Source organism: Delphinapterus leucas, chromosome 6, assembly GCF_059928025.1.
Source record: "Delphinapterus leucas isolate spDelLeu-1000000601 "Yukka" chromosome 6, BTC_Dleu_Yukka2, whole genome shotgun sequence".
Lineage (NCBI taxonomy): Eukaryota > Metazoa > Chordata > Mammalia > Artiodactyla > Monodontidae > Delphinapterus > Delphinapterus leucas.
In genome coordinates, this window is record NC_143134.1 from 87,080,534 (window position 1) to 87,097,440 (window position 16,907).

Below are 16,907 nucleotides of genomic sequence, written 5' to 3' on the forward strand. Positions count from 1 at the left end.
TTTGTCATTGTTCTTTTCCCTCTGCCATAAGAAGGGCATGTTGCATTTGGGGTCTGCTCCCTCAGCCTGGATCTCAGAATAAAGAAGACTTGTGGGGAGAGGCAAAGTCATAAAGGCATACAGGTGACATCATGAGTCTGTGCTGTTAGCCACTAAAATTTGGGGTCGTTTGTCATGACAGCATAACCTGGCAAAAAATGATTTATATTGCAAATTGTATAAATCCCTTTGTGCCTCAGGTTCCTCATCTATAAAATCAGGATTAGGTTATCTTGAAGAGAACATGGGATGATATTCGGATGTTTGGTGTTTTCTTAGCAGAATCTAGCAAGTAGTGGTCATTGTTATTATTCCAGAGGCCCAGGCAGGGAATCTGTGGAAGAAGGGATCAGGAATCCAGAAGAAAGACTAGGCAGGAATTGATGAAAGCTACAAGGTCAGAGGTCTACACACCTAAATGTGGGGATTTAGCTGGAGGCATGACTAGCAGACTCCAGGTGATGGAGTGGAGGGGCAGCAAGTATGATACTTGGTAGCGAGCCAGCTGTCCACTGAGGCACATGTTTGTAAAGACTTCTGATGAAGACCAAGGTCATCTGAGAGCATAGACAGATCCAGGTTTATGTGGTGAGACAAATATGTACATGGGATAGTGGGAAGTTACTGACACAAGGTTTACATGAGGCAGATTCTTCCAAAATGAACTTATTTGTTCCCAAACAGGTTTTTTCACTCTTAGTGTTACTTGAACACATTATGGTTATGTCTAAAATTCCACAATGACAAAATTCGAGATAGAGCTTTTATGAAAGCTACATCATTTATGTGTCTAAAATTAATTTAAAAAGAGAAAATGGGCTAGCAGTTCTAAACAAATTTTAAATCTGTTAACACTGAAACTTGTACACTTACAATGATAGATATAGCTGGTTTTAATGTAGTGAAGAAAAAGCATCATGTTGCTGCTGAGGCTACATTAGTCACGTGGGTTTCTTCCCATAGATTGTTTAGAGGGGAAGAGTGATCAGCTACTTTCCCTTGATATAGGACAACTGATATAGGACAACAAGCGAGGCTCACTGGGCCTAACATGTTTTAGTGGGGAGCATATACACTACCACTAGAATGGTCTTATGAAGCCAGAGGGCAAAAGCCAGAAGTCCAAACCAGTCATTTCTTGAAAGTGTTTCAGTGGTTTTCAATACTAGCCTCATTCATATTAGAATCACCTGGGACAATTAAAACTGATCTCAGTCAGTACTCTCAATTAATTAAAAAACAAAACTAAAAACAAAACTCTGGGGGTGTGAACTAGAAATCACAAATAGAAAACAAATAAAACTCCCCAGGTGATTCTAGTGTGCTTCCAGGGTAAGAAACACTAAGTGAGAGGTGGAGAAGTCCAGGGGTGAGGAGGGCCCTCAGGAGTGGGGTGGTTGAGAAACCAGGATGAATAGAGTGATAGAGAGGGGGAAGAATACTGGTGCTCAAGCTTCAGCGTGCATAAGAATCACCTGAGCATCTTGTTAAAATGCAGATTCTGATTGAGCAAGACTGAGGTGGAGACTGAGCATTTGCCATTCCTAACGAGCTCCCAGCCCCTGGACCACACTTGCAGTAGCAAGTAACTAGAGTAGACAAACTGTTCCAAGTGAGTCCTAGGCTACTAAAGCCTGAGTGACAATTTTGAGGCTGTATGGGCAGGCCAGGATTGGATAGAACAATGATGGCAGGTGCCAAGAAAGAATATAGTGATTCCTCATAAATGAAAGGCTGGTTGCCATGGTTTAAATTTATTCTAGGAGTTTCATCAGAGAAGAACTAGATTTGGGTTACCCTGTGGCAGATGATACACATAGAAGTAAAGATTAAACACAGATACGAGCCTTGCAGTGTGGTACAAGATAGATGCTCGATAAAGACCATTCGCTCTAAGGTAGAGTTAACGTCGAGGTAGTGTAGTAGTATTAATAGACGATCATGACAGGAACCAATTCAGAAAGGAAGATTAAATGATCTTAAATGGCATTTCCAAACACTGATGTTACTGAGGTCAATTAGTTGAGGCACCCAGCCATGTTAAAAAGAAGTATATTGAATCACATAGTAACAACATTATTTCCTTTTTAGCTTTCTTTCAATCCTTCTGATTAGCTTCTGGGAAAAAAAGTTTTAGTTTGAGGTTATGTTCTTTAGTAATTCTATAATGCCTGTTAATTACCTGTTTTAACAAAAAGAGAGCAGTCTTCGAGCTCAAAATTCCAGCAGGCAAAAAAGATTAGTTTTTGTTTTTGTTTTACAATTATATGTGTGGTTACTTTCTATTTCCAGTAATTGGTAGGGTTTTTTTTTCATTTCTGATAGTGATATTTAGTTTTCTTTCAATATAAATTTAAGTAAGTAAAGTTATTTTCCTCAAATAAAATACTAGTGACAGTACGTATAGTAGTGTGCTAATATGGCAAAAATTATGAAGGTGAAGTTTAGGAAATCTGGTGTGGGACAAACATGAAGCTACATTGAAATCTATGCTGTTTACAAACTTAGGTCCGAGGAAGATATTTGCATTGATTTATTTAGCAAAAACTGCACATAGAATAGCCTTATAAAGACAAACCAAATTTAATCACCAAATAATTGCTGAAACAAGAGGGCAATTTTTAAAATTCAAAGTGTTTTCCTGATTTTACCTCCTTACTTTTTCCGCATGTAAACAGTTTTGTGGGTTCAGTTGAATATCTCAATTTACTAATGAAAAGATTCTGAAAATATAAGGACGGATTTCCAAATGTGTTTTTTCTACTTGAGGCCCTGTGTACACTCTTTTTTAAGTGGGAATTTATTTTCTTTATTATATTTTTCAAAATGGTGGTTTCTATCTCAATTATTTTGTGTCTAGTCATCAAGCAGCATCATAGCCCCTTAATAGCCAGTTGTGATTTTGGAAATATGACTTTACCCAGTAATTTAGCAAGACAGCTACAATATTTGGTTTAGGAAAATGTACCTGGCCTTGATCAAGTTAATGCAAAAAAAATAGATCACAAATTCATGAGATAGAATAGTTCTTAAGTGAATTTCAGCTCATATTCACATTCAGTTGGACTCCTTTTTTTTTAAACCTCAAAAACCACACAATTATACAGTTTCTCCAACTCCCCAGACTTTACCTTCTGCTGCAATCTGAATGTCTGTGTCTCCTCAAAATTCATATGTTGAAATCCTAATGCCCAATGTGAAGATCATGAAGGTGGACCCCTCATGAATGGGATTTCTGTCCTTATAAAAGATCCTGCGGAGACTCCTTGCCCCTTCTATGAGGTGAGGACACAGCAAGAAATTGGCAGTCTGTAACCCAGAACAGAGCCTTTACCAGAACCAAATCATGCTGGCACTCTCTTGGACTTCCAGCCTCCAGAACTGTGAGAAATAAATTTCTGTTTTTTCTAAGCCACCCAGTTTATGGTATTTTTCTTAGCAATCTGAATGAACTAAGGCACCTCGAGAGATTGGTTTCACATCAGATTCAGAAATGTACCTGGAGTATTTTGACAAGTGAATCTCCAGGCTTCCCTGCTCCCCCTGCATCCCCTCAGTGGATGCTGCTAGAGATGTGGACTAACAAGATAGGAAGTTCTCCCTTAGGGATCACCAGGATCTTAATATGTCTGAACATAGGCAGGCTGGCGGGGTAGGACCACCTGGTTTGTTTGCATGAGTCATGTTGCCTGAGGATGTTGTTGATAGGAGTGGGAAAGATCTGGAGTCAACGTGTATTAGTTTACTATTGCTGCTGTAACAAATCACCACAAATGTAGTGACTTAAAACAACAAAAAATTTATTATCTTATAGTTCTGGAGGTCAGAAGTTTAAAATGGACTAAAATCAAGGTGTTGGCAGGACTGCACTCCTTTTGGAAACTCTAGGAGACACATCCATTTCCTTGCCTTTTCCAGCCTCTAGAGGTTGCCAGTATTTCTTGGCTTATCGAACTCTCCCATATCCAAACAGCAATTATATTACTCCAACTTCTGCTTTCAACTTCACAGCTCCTTTTCTGATTCTGACTCTTCTGACTCTTTCTTCCATGTGTAATAGCCCATCCAGATAACCATGGATAATCTCCCTATTTTAAGGTCAGCTAATTAGCAACCTTAATTCCATCTACAATCTTAATTCCTCCATGCCATGAAACATAACATATTCACAGGTTCCAAGGTTACAATATAGACATTTTGGAGGGCCAAAGGAATATTTGGCCCTTTGTGTGGTAAGCAAAATATTATTTTGCTTACCACACAAAGGTAGAGAAAGGATGAGAGGAGACACAGAATTGATCTTAGAGTTTATTCCTTTCTAAGTCACCTTGAATGACCTTAGTGGTTAAATGTGATACTGGGAAGAAAGGGAATGTGTTCTGAGATGAATGGATGCAAAAGTATTACTACTTTCATTCCAGTCATTTTGGGGGAGGGGCACAGAGTGGGGAAATACATCTTGTTCCTGCTTCCACAGGGAACATATTTGGAAGCCTGAAGACCTCCACAGGCTGGATTGCCATCTTTGATTCATGAATCATTGGTACCCCTACAGGGGCAGAGGAACAGCAGGGGTTGCACTATGATGGGCCTCAGAAGCAGTGACAAGATACTTAACTGGTTTTTATAAGTATTGTGACAGCTTAGCCATAGACCACAGCAGGAAGCACTAGGAAATAAAGCAAGAACATGAACTAGTTTGTTTATGAGACACTTCTGGAACCTTCCAGAAATAACTACAAGACTATTTCAGGGCGTCAAAGACAAAAAACAAAAAAACAAAAAAAGCAGGCAGAGTGAAAGCTGTAAAACAGGACTTATTATGTTAGTATGGTCCCATTTTCACAGCATCCTGGGGCATCCAGAGGAAACTTAGATTATGTTCGGGAGGTAGAGGCTCAAACAGATGGCTGGAGAAAAGAAACAGCTTTCATTTCAGCAGAGTAATGCCAGTTTGTGAATCAAGGGCCACATCTGTTTATCTGAACCTCTGATTTTGATTTTGTTTTAATTTTATTTCAGTTGACAATTTAACTCTTATCTCCCTCGCCAGATGCTTGATATACTGACTTACATCAATCTGATGGGCTTAAATTTGACAGTGGTTTCTTGACTTTTTTCAGAATTAAGGTCTTATACCTATGGTTCTGTGCCTGGAGCATTTCAAGGAGTTTGGATGTCCTGGGGGGTGCTATAGTGGCTTCCCAGATCCCTCCTTCAAAACTGAGGCATTGGGCTTCCCTGGTGGTTCAGGGGACACAGGTTCAACCCCTGGTCCGGGAAGATCCCACATGCCATCAAGCAACTAAGCCTGTGTGCCACAACTATTGACCCTGAGCTCTAGAGCCTGTGAGCCACAACTGCTGAGCCTACGTGCCGCAACTACTGGAGCCCACGCGCCTAGAGACCGTGCTCCGCAACAAGAGAAGCCACCGCAATGAGAAATCCGCGCACCGTGAGCAAGAGTTAACCCCCACTCGCCACAACTAGAGAAAGCCTGCACACAGCAACGAAGACCCACCGCAGCCAAAAATAAATAATTTAAATAAATTAAAAAAAAGAAAAAAACAGGCATTCATTTCACCAGTTTCCAGGTTGCCTGCTAGCAACCTAACAGCTGAACTCCAGTCTGTGCACAGTTCATACTTCCTCCCTGGAAGTAGCCCATGTTGAATGACGGGTCCTTGTGGAAGTACAACAGCCTGCCTACCTTGTCCCATTTTGGAAGATCTGTGGAGGGCCGTCCCAGCTTCAGAGTACCCCTTGGCATTGTTTGAGGTCTCTGTTTTGCTTCTCCCTCTGCCCAATCCTTATTTCCTCACAGATGTTGTTCCTGAGAGCATGCATTTCCTGTGCGCAAATCTCCTTCTCTGAGAGTTTGTTTTCCAGGGAACGTGAACTAAGAGAATTGGTGTGAAGATTTGTCTAAGGGGGTGGATCACGTATTGGTTGACTGGCAGTGAGAACCCATCGCTAGTCATTGATGGAGTCCTGGGAGCGCTGGCATGCAGTAGTAGTACAAATATTAAAGCTTTCACTAGTGGTGAACTGAGATGGGATATGGATATAAGGAAATGCCCTGGTGGGCTCAACACCCTCAGGCATTTGAGAGGTTCAGAGGAACTGGTAATTAAAAGGACAATGAAATTGGAAGGCTTTTGCTGAGTGCAGTTAAGAAGCTGAGAAGGACAATGAAAGACAGAGATGATTAATCATCAATTTAAAACAAAGTGTGAAAAGTTAGAGCACCTACACGGCAGCATTTAAAAAGACTCTCCTGAAGCTGGAGAGTAGAAAAGGTGAGGATTGAGCCCAGTATTTAATTACAAGGGTAGCAGACAGTGCTCTAGGGATGGTTGAATTCCCAGGCTTAGCAAGACTTCTGCACAAAGGTCAGGACCCTGGTGGAGAAGGAGTGGGAGCCTGATGCTTCAGATGGGACATCCGGGTCAGTGCACTAGGAAACCTTGAAATCCCAATACCCCTGAGTCATCTGGGCCTGCAGAAGTGGCCTACTGCTTTCTATTAAGGCCTAGCATTCTCTCCTTCAGGATATATTTCTACTTCCTTTCCTGGCCACCAGACATCGGCATCATGGTAAGAAACAAAGACACATGAACACTAGTAGGCAGAAGATATGCTATATGAAAACCCAGGAATACCTTGGAGATATTGTGGGTTTGGGTCCAGCCACCACAATAAAGTGAATATTGCAGTAAAGTGAGTCACACAATTTTTTTGGTTTCCCAGTGCATATGAAAGTTTTGTTTACACTATACTGTAGTCTATTAAGTATGCTAGCATTATGTCTAAAAAATGTACATACCTCAATTTAAAAACTACTTTATTGCTAAAAAATGCTAACCATCATTTGAGCTTCAGCAAGTTGGAATCTTTGTGTTGGTGGAGGGTCTTGCCTCGATGTTGATGGCTGCTGACTGATTGGGGTGGTGATTGCTGAAGGTGGGGCGTCGGTGGCAATTTCTTAGAATAAGACAACAATGGAGTTTGCCGCATCATTGACTCTTCCTTTCAGGAACAATGTCTCTGTAGAATGCAGTGCTATTTGATAGCATTTTACCCATGGTAGAACTTCTTTCAAAATTGGAGTCAGTCCTCTCAAACCTTGATGCTGCTTTATCAAGTAAGTTTATGGAATATTCTAAATCCTTTGTTGTCATTTCAACAGTCTTCACAGCATCTTCACCAGGAATAGATTCCATCTCAAGAAACTACTTTCTTTGCTCATCCGTAAGAAGCAGCTCTTCATCTATTAAAACTTTATCATGAGATTACAGCAGTTCAGTCACATCTTCAGACTTCACTTCTTTTTTTAATCTGTTAATGTTTTTATTTAGAATTTATTGTTTTCCAACTTTTTAGTTGTGCTAAAATATACCTAACATAAAATGTACTACCTTTACCATGTTTAAATGTAGAATTCATTGGTATTAAGTACATTCATATTGCTGTGCAACTATAACCACTATCCATTTCCAACAGATGCTTCATCTTGCAACACTGAAAATCTATTCCCTTAAAAAAATAATTTCTGATTACCCCGCCCCCCCCAGACCCTGGCAACGGACTTCACTTCTCATTCTAGTTCTTTTTCTATTTCCACCACATCTGCTCCACCACTTCCTCAACCGAAGTCTTGAGACCCTCAAAGTTATCCGTGAGCATTGGACTCGACTGCTCCCCAACTCCTGTTAGTGTTGATATTTGGACCTCTTTCCCTGAATCACAAATGTTCTTAAAGGCATCTAGAATGGTTAATCCTTTCCAGAAGGTTTTCAATTGACTTTGCATAGATCCATCAGAGAAATCATTATCTGTGGCAGCTATAACCTTATGAAATGTATTCCTTCAATAATAAGAGTTGAAAGTTGAAATTACTCCTTGATCCATGGGTTGCAGAATGCATGTTGTGTTAGGGCATAAAAACAACATTAAACTCATACATCTCCATAAGAGCTGTTGGGCAACAAGGTGCATTGCCAGTGAGCAGTAATATCTTGAAAGAATCTTTTTTTTTCTGAGCAGTAGTTCTCCAGAGTGGGCCTGAAATATTCAGCAAACCATATTACTTAGGACTTGCTGGATCCTTTAAAGTCTTTGCTTTGAACATTGTTAAGGCAGGTACAGAACAGCCTTTAGTTTAGAACTAACGCAGCTTTAGTACTAAGACAATGCTTTTCTGTAGTCTCTACTTGACGCTTGACGCCTGTGTATTATGAGAACTTTCACTCTGACTGATACCAACACAAACTATTCACAGTCCTACATGAACTCCTAGAATTGTTCTCAAATTACATATCACCCAGCACTTTTTTATGCCTTGTCCTTGACTTTTTTCCTTTAGCACTTATTACTATCTTGTAAATTACATACTTTTTGAAATTTTATTGTTATTCCTTTCTGTGTAAGCTCTGTTAGGGGAGAGGATTTTGTCTGTGTTATTCACTACTATTTAACTAGCTTTCAGAATAAAGCTTGACTCACTATAGATACTTGATAAATATTTGCTGTATTAGTGAATGATTGAATTTTCTCTTCATTAAGCATACCCTTATTATTCTGCATTTCTTGAAATCCCTGATATCTACTTTAATGCGTTATTACTGATACACAGTGGTAATGATGTTGCTCATGAAGCTTATTTCAAGCATGACTATCCCATTGACCTCATCATTGCATGTTGCAGATTGTACATTGCACAAAACTATGTGATGACATTCATGTTTGTGGTCACCTTAGATTAGTAGTTTTATTGCTCTAATTTTCCAAGGGTTGGCAATAAATGTCTTAGGAATTAATGTGCCCATTTTAAATAGCGGTAGGGCTGTCATCAATGAGGAAACATTCATATCTTGTAAGGCCCTCAACCTCTCTTTTCCATCCTGGTGGGTTTCAAGATATTTCTTATACTTTTCTCTTGTCCTTGCTTCCTTGGATCAGCACCTGGTTGAAAAATACTGAACCAGGTTGAAAAATATTCATTTGTACATCTTCTTGATGCGATAGCTGGAAGAGGCACTCAATATGATGATTCAGTAACGAAGAGTTCCAGGTTACCGCAGAGCAGACCTGTGGCCTATGCTAAGTTATCTTCTTCACGTAGCCTCCTGCCCTATAAGGTTGCTTTGCGTAGACAGTGCCTGGAAAGTATGGATGTTTGTTGAGTCAGTGCACCGTAAGCCTAGGGCAGAGTTCAGTTCCTCTGATTGGGAGTGGGGGTGGGGGGGTGGCTTAATGAAAGAATCATGGATTTTGAGTCCAGAAAGACCTAGTTTCAAATCCTGGGTCTAACATCTAGCCAAGTATACGGCCTAGTCAATTTATTTAATATCTCCAAGGCTGTTTCTTCATCTGCTCTACAAAGATAAGTGCCTCACAGAATTGAGACATCTAAATGAGGTAACACATAGAATATACAGCTCTTGATAGATGAACAATAAATGCTATTTCCCACTCACCTTACAGTGTAAGTATTCATAGGCTAAGTTACCCAACAAAAAGTTGGTAAAGTCATAGAATTATACAGTATAAGAAACTGGTCACATGTTTTTGTCCAGCTCAACATCTTTAGTGCTATAATTTTCTCTATAGTATCCACATCAATTGGCACCCAGTTTCAAGTTAAACATTCCAATGATAGGAATTCCCCCTCCCTTCTGAGGTAGGCAGCCATTGGAAAATTGTGTTGTAAAAAGAAATTGATCAGAGTAAGGAGAGCTCAGCTATTGGTCCTGCCTTTGCTTCCTGTAACTTCATGGAACAGTGCTAATCCCTCATCCAGAGGATTCTTCCAGATATTTGCAGGAACCTAATTAGGATCCTTTTGAGTTATCTCTTTAACACATAGAATATTTATACTCCCTTAACCTGCGAATGGGATATAATATTGAGCCCTGTCACCATGGTGTTGTATCTCGCCAGTCTGTCTTTGGATTTCCATTATCATTTCTGTATCCCCAGTGCTCTCTTGTTATTAATTTCCCCGAAATCCCCTCTTCCCCTACACATAGGCGCCCTCTGACATTCCCATTTTAGTATCATCCCATTACAGACACATCTCTCATACTCCCCTTTATCAAAACTGACCTATATCATTTTTCATTCTCTTAAACTCTGAGGTATTAGTATTGACACTTTTATAAATATCTGTATCTTGACAATCTTCCATTTCTTACCCAAGGGAATGAGTAATCTGGAATTTTAAGGACAGTGAGAAAGCCAGTAAGGGAGGCCCTACCAGCCATGATACTTCTTGGCATCTGCATCTTGACATGGACCTCTGTGTGTTCAATTTCAATAACCTGTCTCTGGCTAATAACTATTTCCATGGGCATATCTGTGTGCTTGTGTTGAGGCACTAGCAGGCAAGAGAGAGACAAAGGTGTGTACTAAAGAAAGAGAGTTAGGCACCATGATGATTTTTGATCAAAGAGGAGATTTCAAACAGAACTGTCTAAGGATGCTCCTAAAACAAGAAACCAATAAATATATCTTTATCCCAAAGGTCTATAAATAGACATTGGCATTAAAATAACTTCCTAACTTGATCTAGTGATTGTCATCAACATTTCTTGTAAGGATTAAACTAATATAGTGTGGGTTAAATAACATTGAGCCTAAATACTTTTTAATCCCATTGATTTCCCTCATTCTTGCTTTTTGAATTTACATTTTTAAGTGACAGTTAGAGGTGCATATACTTAACAGCATTTAATTTTTTTAAATATCAGGGATCCTTTGTATAATGAAATGGTGCCAAAAATAAAGAATGAAAAGAAAAGCATGTTTGGTATTTTAAAAGCTAGTGACAATATATGGCAGAGGGATGCAAGGGGTGGTAGGAGTAGTCTGAACTATTAAAGACAACGTAGGCTGTAAATGAAGAGCACAGACTGAAATAGTGAGTTGCAGTGACCCTGTGCACTCAAAACTGATTTACCAGCCTGAACAGTCTTTAGGAGCTGGAGTAGGTTGATGTTCAGTGAGTCCAAATCACAAGACTAGTATCCATGCACAGCCATACGCAAGGCAGATCAGAACTTTGTACTGTATTTCAGCACACTTTCAGCCCAGATCTCTAAGCATTTTGGAAACATTGCTTCAGTCATCTCTACAACATTCTGTTTGGGGAATTAAGTTACAAATATTATGGGGCCTGTTCTACACTTGAGAAAGCTGAATTACAGGAAGGTTAAGTAGCCTGCTAAAGGTCAGAAATTGGTAATAGAGATCAAGTGCAGACTAGAGGGGACCCAGCAGTAGTTCCCAGGATAACTCAGCAGTGTCACTACAGAATCCTTTCAGTGATTTCTCTGTGTTATTCCCCTGGGCAGCAAATTCACAAGTGCTAATAGGAAGCTTCTATGAGGCAATTGTACAGGCAGGGTCCTTTCTCTAGGGGACAGATACTATGCTGTTACTTTAGACCCTTCTCCTACATTTTCAAAGAGGCAGAATTAATGACAGAATTAGCTAACATTGGATACACCTCATCTTTAAAGTCATACACACCACCTTGCAACACAGACACCCACAGTTCAGAAGCGCTTCTTGAAGAAGTTTATTGCAATGCAAGAAAACTCTTGGGCTTTCTGAAGCCATAGCCTAGATATAGTTTCTTTTCCTTCAAAGAGGAAACTTGAGAGGGAACATTTAGAATAGCTTCACAATCAGTCCTTTCTGGGGACAAGTTTTGGCTTGAGAAACTTCAAAATGTCCTCATTCTGTCGTTATCTTCATCTCCATGGAAATCTCTAGAGCTTCGTATGAAGGAGATTGAGGCATTTTTGTGGTTTCTCATACTTCAGCTTTCTTACTAACTGGCAGTCCAATGGGTTCACAAGAAGCGGAGGAAATGGAAAGGAAAGTTGGAATTGTGCAGTTATTCCCTTGGGTGAGGCTCATACCTGTAGCAAGTTTAAGACTTTTCAAGTCTCTTTGCAAGGGTGAAAAGAAGATTAGAATTATCTGCAGGTTTCTGATCCAGTAATTTGCAAAGTAGGTGACACTGTTTTCCAAGATTTTAAACTTTTGATATTAGCCAAATTTTAGATGTGTCTTTATAGTTTTCTGAGTAATATTGGCAAATCATAAAGTTCTTTCCAAAGATGAGAAATACTGTATTTCCTTAACCACTCAAGAATGTGTATTTTCTTTGAACACATTGCTACCTTGAATGTTTACAGTATTATGCATATAATAAAATCAGGGGGGACCTTCAAGATGGCAGAGGAGTAAGACGTGGAGATCACCTTCCTCCCCACAAATACATCAGAAATACATCTAACATGTGGAACTCCTACAGAACACTTACTGAACGCTGGCAGACCTCAGACTTCCCAAAAGACCAGAAGATCCCCACATACCTAGGTAGGGCAAAAGAGAAAAGGAAAAACAGAGACAAAAGAATAGGGACGGGACCTGTACCTCTGGGAGGGAGCTGTGAAGGAGGAAACGTTTCCACACACTAGGAAGCCCCTTCGCGGGCGGAGACTTCGGGGGGCGGAGCGGGGGAAGCTTCGGAGCCACGGAGGAAAGCGCAGCAACAGGGGTACAGAGGGCAAAGCGGAGAGATTCCCACACAGAGGATCGGTGCCGACCAGCACTCACCAGCCCGAGAGGCTTGTCTGCTCACCCGCCAGGGCAGGTGGGGGCTGGGAGCTGAGGCTTGGGCTTCGGAGGTCAGATCCCAGGGAGAGGACTGGGGTTGGCTGCGTGAACACAGCCTGAAGGGGGCTAGTGCGCCACACCTAGTGGGAGGGAGTCCGGGAGAAAGTGTGGACCTGCCTAAGAGGCAAGAAACCATTGTTTCGGGCTGCGCAAGGACAGGGGATTCAGAGCACCGCCTAAATGAGCTCCAGAGACAGGCGCAAGCCGTGGCTATCAGCTCGGACCACAGAGACAGGCATGAAACACTAACACTAATGCTGCAGCCACCAAGAATCCTGTGTGCAAGCACAGGTCACTATCCACCTGCCTCAGGAGCCTGTGCAGCCCACCACTGCCAGGGTCCCGTGATCCAGGCACAACTTCCCTGGGAGAACACACGGCACGCCTCAGGCTGTTGCAACATCACGCCAGCCCCCGCCGCTGCAGGCTTGCCCCGCATTCTAGTTATAACTACCGTACACCCCCTTCCTCTCAGCCTGAGTGAGCAAGAGCCCCTTAATCAGCCACTGCTTTAACCCCCTCCTGTCTGGGCGGGAGCAGATGCCTGAGGGCGACCTACACGCAGAGGTGGGGCCCAAACCAGAGCTGAACCCCAGGAGCTGTGCGAACAAAGAAGAGGAAGGGAAACCTCTCCCAGCAGCCTGAGGAGCAGCGGATTAAATCCCCACAGTCAACTTGATGCACCCTGCATCGGTGGAACACTTGAATAGACAGTGAATCGTCCCAAAATTGTGGTGGTGGGCTTTGGGAGCAACTGTAGAGTTGGGGTTTGCTGTCTGTGACTGATTTGTTTCTGATTTTTATGTTTATCTTAGTTTAGTATTTAGCACTTGTTGTCATTCCTGGATTTGTTTATTGGTTTGCTTGCACTCTTCTCTTTTTTTAATATTATTATTTAATTTAATAAATTTTTTCTTTTTTAAAATTTATTATTATTATTATTTTCTTCTTTCTTTTTTTTTCTCCCTTTTCTTCTGAGCTGTGTAGCTGACAGGGACTTGGTGCTCCGGCCTGGTGTCAGGCCTGAGCCTCTGAGGTGAGGGAGGCAAGTTCAGGACATTAGACCAACAGAGACCTCCCGGCCCCAAGTAATATCAATCAGCCAAAGTTCTCTCAGATACCTCCGTCTCAATGCTAAGACCCAGCTCCACCCAATGGCCGGCAAAATCCACTGCTGGATGCCCCATGCCAAACAACTAGCAAGACAGGAACACAACCCCACCCATTAGCAGAGAGGCTGCCTAAAATCATACTAAGTTCACAGACATCCCAAAACACACCACCGGATGTGGCCCTGCCCACAAGAAAGACAAGATCCAGCCCCACCCAGCAGAACACAGGCACCAGTCACCTCCACCAGGAAGCCTACACAAGCGACTGAACCAACCTCACCAGAAACAATGGGAACTATGAACCTTCAGCCTGCAAAAAGGAAATCCCAAACACAGTAAGTTAACAAAATGAGAAGACAGAGAAATATGCAGCAGATGAAGTAGCAAGTAAAACCCACCAAACCAAACAAATGAGGAGAAAATAGGCAGTCTACCTGAAAAAGAATTCAGAGTAATGAGAGTAAAGATGATCCAAAAAGGACCTAGAAGAACTAAAGAGCAAGCAAACAATGATGAACAACACAAAAAAGGAAATTAAAAATTCTCTAGAAGGAATCAATACCAGAATAACTGAGGCAGAAAACGGATAAGTGACCTGGAAGATAAAATAGTGGAAATAACTACCACAGAGCAGAATAAAGAAAAAAGAATGAAAAGAATTGAGGACAGTCTCAGAGACCTCTGGGACAACATTAAACACACCAACACTCGAATTATAGGGGTCACAGAAGAAGAAGAGAAAAAGAAAGGGGCTGAGAAAATATTTGAAGTGATTATAGTTGAAAACTTCCCTAACATGGGAAAGGAAATAATCAGTCAAGTCCAGGAAGCACAGAGAGTCCCATACAGGATAAATCCAAGAAGAAACATGTCAAGACACATATTAATCAAACTACCAAAAATTAAATACAAAGAAAAAATATTAAAAGCAGCAAGGGAAAAGCAACAAAAAACATACAAGGGAATCCCCATAAGGTTAACAGCTGATCTTTCAGCAGAAACTCTGCAAGCCAGAAGGGTGTGACAGGACATATTTAAAGTGATGAAAGGGAAAAACCTACAACTAAGATTACTCTACCCAGCAAGGATCTCATTCAGATTCGATGGAGAAATTAAAACCTTTACAGACAAGCAAAGGTTAAGAGAATTCACCACCACCAAAGCAGCTTTACAGCAAATGCTAAAGGAACTTCTCTAGACAGGAAACACAAGAAAAGGAAAAGCCATACAAAGACAAACCCAAAACAATTAAGAAAATGGTAATAGGAACATACATATCGATAATTCCCTTAAATGTAACTGGATTAAATGTTTCAACCCAAAGACATAGACTGGCTGAATGGACACAGAAACCAGACCCATATACACGCCGTCTCCAAGAGACCCACTTCAGACCTGGGGACACATACAGACTGAAAATGAGGGGATGGAAAAAGATATTCCATGCAAATGGAAATCAAAACAAAGCTGAAGTAGAAATTCTCATCTCAGACAAAATAGACTTTAAAATAAAGACTATCACAAGAGACAAACAAGGACACCACATAATGATCAAGGAATCAATGCAAAAAGAAGATATAACTATTGTAAATATGTATGCACCCAACATAGGAGCACCTCAATACATAAGGCAAATGCTAACAGCCATAAAAGGGGAAATTGCCAGTAACACAATCATAGTAGGGGACTTTAACACCCCACTTTCACCAATGGACAGATCATCCAAAATGAAAATAAATAAGGAAACACAAGCTTTAAATGACACATTAAACAAGATGGACTTAATTGATATTTATAGGACATTCCATCCAACAAACAACAGAATACACTTTCTTCTCAAGTGCTCATGGAACATTCTCCAGGATAGACCATATCTTGGGTCATAAATTAAACCTTGGTAAATTCAAGAAAATTGAAATCATATCAAGTATCTTTTCCGACCACAATGCTATGAGACTATATATCAGTTTCAGGAAAAAACTGCAAACACTACAAACACATGGAGGCTAAACAATATGCTACTAAATAACCAAGATATCACTGAAGAAATCAAAGAGGAAATCAAAAAATACCTAAAAGCAAATGACAGTGAAAACATGATGACCCAAAACCTATTGGATGCAGCGAAGGCAGTTCTAAGAGGGAGTGTATAGCAATACAATCCTACCTCAAGAAACAATAAAAAACTCAAATAAACAGCCTAACCTTACACCTAAAGCAATTAGAGAAAGAAGAACCAAAAAAACCCAAAGTTAGCAGAAGGAAAGAAATCATAAAAATCAGATCACAAGTAAATAAAAAAGAAATGAAGGAAACAGTAGCAAAGATCAATAAAATTAAAATCTTGTTGTTTGAGAAGATAAACAAAATTGTTAAACCATTAGCCAGACTCATGAAGAAAAAAAGGGAGAAGACTCAAATCAAAAGAATTAAAAATTAAAAAGGAGAAGTAACAACTGATACTGCAGAAATACTAAGGATCACGAGAGATTACTACAGGCAGCTATATGCCAATAAAATGGACAACCTGGAGGAAATAGACAAATTCTTAGAAAAGCGCAACCTTCCAAGACTGAACCAGGAAGAAATAGAAAATATGAACAGACCAGTCACAAGCACTGAAATTCAGACCGTGATTAAAAATCTTCCAACAAACAAAAGCCCAGGACCAGATGGCTTCCCAGGTGAATTCTATCAAATATTTAATGAAGAGCTAACACCTATCCTTCTCAAACTCTTCCAAATATAGCAGAGGGAGGAACACTCCCAAACTCATTCTACAAGGCCACCATCACCCTGATACCAAAACCACACAAAGATGTCACAAAAAAAGAAAACTACAGGCCAATATCACTCATGAACATAGATGCAAATATCGTCAACAAAATACTAGAAAACAGAATCCAACAGCACATTAAAAGGATCATACACAATGATCAAGTGGGGTTTATCCCAGGAATGCAAGAATTCTTCAGTATATGCAAATCAATCAATGTGATACACCATATTAACAAATTGAAGGATAAAAACCACATGATTATCTCAATAGATGCAGAAAAAGCTTTC